Genomic DNA, 8,952 nt, shown 5'->3' with positions numbered 1-8,952 from the left:
TCATGATTACACCAGTAATTCTGTGATAGACAGTCAAGTATGTTCTTGATGTAGAAGAACCTGGTATCTATGACACTGGTAGAAAAAAACAGCAGGTGAGTGAAGGCTAAGAATCTTGAGAGGAGAGAGAGAGAGAGAGAGAGAAGAAGGTGAAAAACAGGGAGAGAGTGGAGAAGATAGAATGATATGGAAGCAGGAGGTGCAAGTGGATTGATAGTAGGATGAAGATAAAGAAAAGCATACAACAGAATAGAAGAAAACATGGGGAAAAAGAGGTCAACTGAAAAGTGTTTAAAAATGTGATGGAGGCCAAAAAAAATCCAGGGGGAAAAAAAGAAGAAACTGTATTAAAAGGTGAGATGAAGGTAATTTGTAGAAACAGAGAAATGAGATCTCAAATCAGGAGTAAGAATCAAAAAAAGGAAAAGATGGAGAAAGAGAGAGAGACGAGAAAGGGGTTGAAATCCCAGTAGGGGAAACAGAGAGAAGTAGTGATTGAAATGCCGAAAAGGAGAGAATGGAGAAGGAGAGCACAGTGGCTGATGGAGACAGAAAGAGAGAAAGAGGAGGAGAGGAAGAGAGAGAGTGAAAACCTAAAAATGTTTTTCAGCAGAGTAGAAAGGACAGAAATTGGGAAGAAAGCAGGGGAAGAGAAAACTACATCATAAAAAAAGAAGATTACAAAAAGAGAGAAGAGAATGAAGTCCAAAACCAGTGAGAAACTGAAGAAGAGGTCAATGAGAAGCAAACAGAGTGATTCAGAGAAATATGTGAGAAGAAAACGTGTTTCTGAAAACATAGGTCATGCAGAAAAAGAAATGTGAGAGCGAGGGATGGAGAGGAAAAAGAGCATGACCCCCTATAAAAGAGAGAAAAAAAAAACAGAAGCCAGAGAGAGCGCGGGGGTTTTAGAAAATAGGAGAAAAAGGTGGAGGAAAAGAGAGAAAAAATACACGTGAAAAGGGACTGAAAAATGATAGCGCGTGAGAGAGTATGTGAGATCTCTTCGTGTAAACACACGGAGGCACCGCATAGAGATAGAGGAGGCAGTTGCCATGGCGGCAGAGGCTGCATCCTTTTGTTAAAGATGTCACTCAGGGGGAATCAGGGCTAATGAGGAAGGACTTTGCGCCTGCGTCTGTGTGTGTTAGTGTGTATGTGCCAGTGTTCAGTCAGTGTGTATCTGAGCAACATGGTCTGCTGGTATGCTGTGCTGAAATGGTTTTCGTTTCAGGACATTTGAAGAGGATAAAAAAAATGGAGAGGATAATAGCAGAAAATGGAGTAAAGAGCAGACAAATGAGGAGGAAATGAAAAATGGAGGAGGGCTGAAGTCAAGCAGAGGTTACTTGGTGTCAGTGCAGGGAGTTCTAAATGCGTGTCCTACTGAACTCCATCGAGACGTGTGTGTTTTTAGTGTGACACTGTCCTGCGTAGGTGTGTGGGTTTTTTTCCCCGTGCTCTTCACCTCACGCAGCAAGTTATTAAAGAATCAAAGCTGAACAGGTTTTCATTTCACCCACCATCTCTCTCTTTTTCTCTCATTTTCTCTTTTTTCATCCGTCCTCGATGCACAGCCTTGAGCCTCCCACAGAGTGAATGCAGACATCTGCCTGAGTCTGTCTCCCCCTCTCTGCTGTCTGCAAACAACACACAAACAAACGCACTGCATTTGTTTGTCTGTCAGCACCATCATCAGAGAGAGAGAGAGAGAGAGAGAGAGAGGTCTTCCAAGCATCCTTTTATTCTCCTCTCTTCTCTTTCTCCTCACCCTTATTTTCCTCCTCTGTTCTACTTACCCTCTCTCCCTCTGCCTTCACAGACAAGGATAAATAATTTGATCTAAAGCGTTTTGAAATTCCACCACTCTCAGAGGCGTGACGTTAATCTTTTATTATCTGCTCTCTCATTTTTCCTCTCCCCCTCTTCTTCCATTCCGTTTTCTCCTTATCTCCCCTGCAGACCCTCCTTCCTCTCCCCTCTACTTCTGTGTCCCCCCTCTCACATCCAGCCCGTCCGCGCAGTATTCTAATGATTCATATTTCACATTCAGTGCCTTTTCATTTAGGCCTGTCTACGCTGCTCCAGGAGCAGCGACTCACCATCTTAATTGACTGAGGAGATAGACGTTGGTGGATAGGTGACAGAGGCAGAGGTGCCGTCCAATCCACTGGAGGACATCAAAACACACACACATACACACGCCCACAGACACACACACACACGCACACAAACACAGGATGCATCTTAATTTTTGAACACATCAACTCCCGGGCAGGCGTGCAGATTTGCCCACTGTGGTAATTAAGGCTCTTTTTTTTCTTCCTCGGGGTCAGAGGAGTGACGCAGGAGAGCAGAGCGGAGAAGAAGTGATGATGATGTGGAGGAAAGGATGCTCAGATGAGGAGGAGTGAGAGGACTCACTCACTCACTCACTCACTCACCCATTCACGTGTTCACTCCATTTCTCTCCTCATCCCTGCCCCTCTCTCCTCCCTCTCCTCTCTGTCTCTGTTACCCCCTGCCTCAGTGCTCCCTCCCACAACCCATCTCTCTCGCTCTCTGTCTGTCTGTCTGTGCCTGTCTTTGATCTCAGCCTCTGTCCCACACTGCATATTAAGATGCCCGGGCCCCTGTTTGGTATTCTGAGTCGGGCATCAGGATGCCAGTCTCCATATCCTCTCTTCGCTTCCCTCTGAAAGAGAGCAAAAAACCCCTCTGTCTGTCTCAAGATGCTTATCCCGCTAAATGGGTCTGAAATAGCTGGAGAACAGGGCGGGGGAGCAGCGGCGGCGGCGGTGGTGGCAGCAGGGTAGAGGAGGAGAAGAGAGGGATGCATGGTGGGGGAGAGGGCGGTAGGGGGAAGTATTAGACACACCACAGACGGGTGGTGGTGGTGGGAGGGGAGGAGGAGGAGTTGGGAAGCTGGGAAAGAGAAGCAGAATGATGGGGCTGATTCTGAGCTGAGAGGATAATTAAACACTATTATCACAATGGGCCAGTAATACAGCCGGCGTGTACGTAGAGGAGACAGCCCTCCCATGTTTGCCTCTCTAAAATAGAGGGAGGAAGTAATTGGGGAAGGAGGAGGAGAAGGAGAGCACAGATTAATAACCGGAGGAAGAGCAGGAGAAACAGAGATGGAGGGGTGAGAGTGAAGGAAACGATAAAAAAGGCAAACAGAATTAGAACGGCAGAGCGAGTGGGAGAGTTTTGTGCCGGGGTGATGGCTCAGTGTTTGGGATTATCATGACTCTCTCTCTCTCTCTCTCACACACACACACACACACACACTCCCGAGACTAGTCTCCCAGTTTCTGTCTCTTCCTCTCCTTCTTCTATAAGCCCTGGGGATGGCACAGCTTTAGTTAAACTGTTCTATTAAACGGCGCCTGCTGAGAAAATCAAATTATAACTTCCTTTAATCAGCGAGTATCAGTGGCCCACACAGGAGCAGCCAGCTCTGACAGCACACACAGAAAGAGAGCGAGAGAGAGAGAGAGAGACTAGGACTGTGACTGTGAGACCTGAGGGAGGCCGATATGAACCTGTCTCCCGTCTGCTTTGGTTCCCATGGCAACAAGATAGAGTGAGGGTGAATATGGGTTGTGGAATGTCTGCATCTATCGTTTCCTCCTGGTAAGCATTCACACACACACACACATGCGTGCGCACACACACACATAGAGATAGTGGGAGAATGCACTCAGTGAGTCACGCCAATTGAAAGCACACTTTCACCACTATTGTCATCCATGTCCACCATTCCCTCAGGAGACCTCGGCTCTGCTGTGATGAAGTACATTTACCTTCCTGCAATTAGGAGCAATCTTGATTAAGTCACAAATTTATAGAGGCTCCGTTTAGGAAAGTGATTATAAGATGATAAACTAAAATGCATTTTATAGATTAAACCATTAAACCCTCACCCTTTTTGGCTCCTGGTCTCACCCTTCAAAAAATTGCACATTTAATAAAAGCAGAGCAGACTAGAGGTATTTCTGCTGGTGGCTGAATGGATCCCTTATGAATAGAAGTCTACGGGAAAATGAAATGACTCCTCACTCAGTCCATAATTTATAACACTTTCTTGTCGTGTTTATGGTTTCACTGACTAGACTCAGGTTTTCCTCGATAGTACATGATAGGATTTTATGTACGAACCCCATTTTTTCGAGATTTTTGAACGGTGCATTCAAAAAAATGTAATGAAACATGATTTGTCGTTGCATTTAGATCTTCATAAATAATAATGTTACTGTTAAAAAAACCCCAGAAGAAATATCCCTTTTTTGGCCGTCTAAAAACAGCCAACCATTTACCTGGGACAGAAACCAACACTGTGCAGCAGGAGAATCTTGGTGAAGTTGCTTTAAGTGTTTTTGTGTATCACACAAATTGTCTACGAAGTGCCTGAGAGTAAAAGGGAGGCACTTGTGGTCAACTCCGAGTGTAAAAAAAGCACAGGACTCTAAGGCCAGAGATCAGGACTTACTTCCTGAGTCCAGTCTGTGGTTTGGTTTAGGGACTAAAAGCACTTAGTTTGAGGTCAGGGAGCTATCGTGTGGTTTTCAAAGTAGTTGCCGACGACGTTGTGAATTGTGACTAAAGGCACTGGTGACTTTTTCCCAGTTAAACCATTTCATGGTTTCTTCGTGTTTCAGTCAAGTTGGAGCAGAAACAAACCTGACTGTAGTCCATGGTTGTCTTTATCAGAAAACAATTAATTAAAATACAAGTAATATGAGACACAAATCATTCAAACTTGTTTGATTTTGTTGACAGGTCTTTAATGAAACATTTGACAGAGACAGTAGTGGTGGCTCCATATTATATTCCCACGTGCCATGACGGGATGAGGCGATGACAGTAACACTACACAACACAACATTGTCCTGAAGACAAAAACCTGAATTCTGGATTTGCTTGTCCTAACGTTAACACTACAAAGGCCTGAAGCACATCGGCACCACTGACTCTTGAAATCATAAATTCTTCTGGTAAGGAGGCGATGTAATCGCTCTTGCCTCTGATTAGTCATTAACAGTCCAGTTAGTGAAATGGTGAGATGCAGGTGGGTGGGCAACAGCTTAGATCTCCCGAGTCTGGCTCGACTCGTTAATGATGTGTTCATTAGCATTGTTTCAGTCCTCTGGCTTGTTTACACTCACCTGCCATGGGGTTGGAAAACATTACTGAAGGGGGCAATAAACATGAGATGGGGGGGGGGGGGCAAAGGAAGACAAAGAGGTAGTAAAATAGGTAAATATATATATGTATAAATGTTGTTTTACATATATAATATATTGTTAAAATGTGTGAGAAGCAGCAGTTATGTACGACGTGAATCCTGAAAATAAAGTGGCAGTAGTATTGTCTCTGTCCATCAGCCATCTTTAGGGATCTGCAAGAAACTGCACGTCGCTGCTGTAACTCATAGCAACACTGCATGCCATGATAATAGGCTGACTGATAATTGGTCAGGCTGCCACACTCTGGTAAGTGACCTCACTGCTGTGTGAATGAGCTCACTGTCTTTGTGTTCTGAAAACCCAAACAGTCTTGGTGGTCTTCTCAGCATCGCTGAAAATACCTGTTAGACCCTAACAAGACCAGTTTCTGACTCCATCAACAGAGCCTGTAAAGTCAGAGGCAGAGGACGAGAATTAAATACATTTAGCAGTTACAACCAGAAAATGTGTGTGGATCCAAAAAAAAAAAGCAGGTGTGAAAGAATAGAGATAATACTGTACAAGATGATGATGTGATTTCTAAGGCAGGACACACAGGGGCTTAACTGGACGTTAGGATTGGTGGTGGTGATCAGGAGTAGAAATGAAATGATCAGACCATTGAACAGTTTGGGGATGAAGGCCAAATCCCATTCTCCTCTGTACACCTTCTCTATACTTCTTGTCCCTTGAAAAGAACTTACAAGGAGTGAGAAATGTATCTGTAAAAATTAGAGACACTGTTGAAAACCAGGCATGTCTCATAACGTCAGATCTCAGTTGTGATGTCACTTGCTTCAATAATTACTTTTTGCTCCTCTTTAAGCAGAAGTACAGATCAGATTAGAAATATGTCCAAATACCTATATCTGAAAATAGTAATGGAGCAGTTTCTGTTTTAGATACATAATGCAGATCTTTACAACATGAGATTCTATGAATCAATGATTCCCAACCACTTTGCCACAGCACATTAGCGTCATCATCAGGTGTACTGTGGAACTGTATCTAATTAATGTTGAGTAATTGATGTTGTACTAGCACATTCAACACATAGAACAAGACATAACAACTGTGTTTATAGCACAACCTGCAGGGGAGAAAGGGGAACTAGTTAGTTTCAACTTTCTGTTGCTATGTCAGAGAATGGTGGTCTTAGACTCCAAAATGTGTCAAACCTCACCCATTGTCTCCCCATCTGCAACATGTTTCCCTTCAGCTTGTGGCTGTTTATCGAAGCTTTAAATAATGCAAATGGTAATATGATAAGTGAACAAGCAATAATGGTGTCCTGCTTAAACACACACACACACACACACACTGTACAGCTGATTCTCTCACAACTACACATGCAGGAAGCAAATGAGCAAACGTGCACATACAACACATACAGAGTATAATAAAGAGGGCTGTGTGTTCACTGTTACATTGAGAAGAATCTGGATTTTGTTTTCCCATTTGCAAAGTATTCTGGGGTTAGTCATGCCAGAGAGTTGCAGCACTGGAGAGCCAGAACATCGACCTGAAGAGCTTTGCTAGTGTGCATGTCTAATGCAACCCAGTCTGGGAATACTGCCAGTCTACTGTTACTCCACCAGTGGGGTTTATCATACACACATGCACACACCCACACACTTACATACACACAGATCTGGGGAGAGAGGGAGGGAGGAAGGGGGAGTGTGTGTGTGCGTGTGAGAGAGAGAGAGAGACAGAGAGAGAGAGAAACAGAGAGAGAGAGAAACAGAGAGAGAGAGAAAGAGAGGATGAGAGAGGTAGAGAGAGCTTTGTGGTTGTCACAGAGCTCTGCTAGCATGCGCAAACATGTCCAACTTAGCCATGGCCTGCTTGTCAAAAGTCACAAATATGCAGCTCTCATCCTACGTTTTTGTGTGTCCTGTGCACAGTGTGTCATCCTCACCGAGCTCGCTGCCGTAAAAGGCTTCGAATGTAGAAAGCTGCTGCTGTGCAGCCATATGAAACTGAGAGGACAGGAAATGTATGGCAGAAAGTAAGAACGAAAGAAAGAAAGAAAACGAGAAAGAGAGAAAGAAACAAACAAAGACGAAAAGAGATGTTATATTATCCTGCACATTCCTTTATGTTCATGCAAGCCATTTCCACATGTCATTTGCTCTTTTAAGAAGTTGCAAACAACCTTTCATTCTGAAATTTCACAGATCACATCATTTGTAAGACACTAATGGATTGCATGATATAGAGTGATAAATTATGATTTGCCGCAGCCCTAACTGATACTGTACATGGCAGTTATTCAGCAAAAAACGTGCTATGGAGACGATATTTAAACATGCCATTCTGACTTTGTTCTACATCTGTTAGCCATTTGTGCATTTTAGAAGATTGCAGGCGGAGGAAACCATGTCGCCAAACGAAATCTAGTGACACTGCTCCTTTAATTACAACTATGTCTAACCAGTGTGAAACATTTTAGTGTGAAATTTTTCAAAATCAACATGAAAATCACACTGAAAATCAGATTAGTGCCAGAATACACACACATACGCGTATTTGCACACACACACACACACACACACAGCTGATCAGGCCAACTAATTATGTGTGCACTTAAACACCACTTCATTCAATCCCCAGTTGTACTGATTATACATTTGGGCTAGATTTGAAATGTATCATGATTAAATATTGAGAAGGACCACTCTCACACTGAACGCCCTTAATGTTTCACTCATCCTCTGAGGCTTGTGCTAGTCACTCGCTCAGATGTTTATGTGTGGGTGTGTGTGTGCAGTCCAATATCATATAAATCAGCCTATGTTAGAACGTCATTACTTTCATGAAGACTATTTCAACTACAGTGAAACGACGGCCTAAGGCGAGGAAAAAATGTTTGAAGCTACAATAAACTGGAGAAATTCCCTGTGATAAATTTAGCCCTTTTGATTGAACTTCAGTTGTGTCCGGAGACTCCAATTACTGCTCTAACGGTTGGAGTTTTGGAAAAACTACAGTTTTGAAATCACGTGGATGTCTTCAGACAAATCTTGTCAGCTGCACAGAGGTTAGAAAGTACATTTGGTTTATCTTTTATCTCCATGTTTCCTCTTCTATTAATCTTTCCTTCTGTGAATGTTAGCATTAGAAAAAAAGATTGTCCATTTATGCCAGGATGGATGTAGACAAGAACTGACCTCTGTATATAAAATAAGACAGAAAAAAATTGAAATTTTAAAATATAATCATTATATATATTATATTGATATTACATTATCAATATAATCAATCATCATTTAACCTCAGAATGGACCCTTGGTGGAATCGAACCAGGAACTATCTGCAGGGAAGAGAGAATCTTTCCTCAGTTTGACTTGACTTAGTATGGACACCATTACTGAATACATATTCATAGTGTAAGAACAATTTTATACACCAAATTTGTGACAATTTGTTTATTGTTACATTTTGTTGTATTTTGAGATTCACCTGAGACAGTTAAGACAGTTTCTTAGTTTAAACGCTGCATCTGCACAGTGTATGAGACTTAGCATCAATCATTGCCAGTTTCACATGATAAGGATAAATAATTCTTTCATCTTTCGAGACAAAGCATACATATATTTTATTTTCTTATTTTCTGGTAAACACAACAGATATTTAGTGTCTTTTAACTGCAAACTTAACAATCCAACATGGCTGCCTCCTAGTCAGAGGCCATTTCTCGTGTAAAATTATAGAAATT

This window comes from Cynoglossus semilaevis, chromosome 16 (assembly GCF_000523025.1).
Source record: "Cynoglossus semilaevis isolate Cse_v1.0 chromosome 16, Cse_v1.0, whole genome shotgun sequence".
NCBI classification, from domain to species: Eukaryota; Metazoa; Chordata; class Actinopteri; order Pleuronectiformes; family Cynoglossidae; genus Cynoglossus; species Cynoglossus semilaevis.
Note: the sequence above shows the minus strand (reverse complement) of the source record.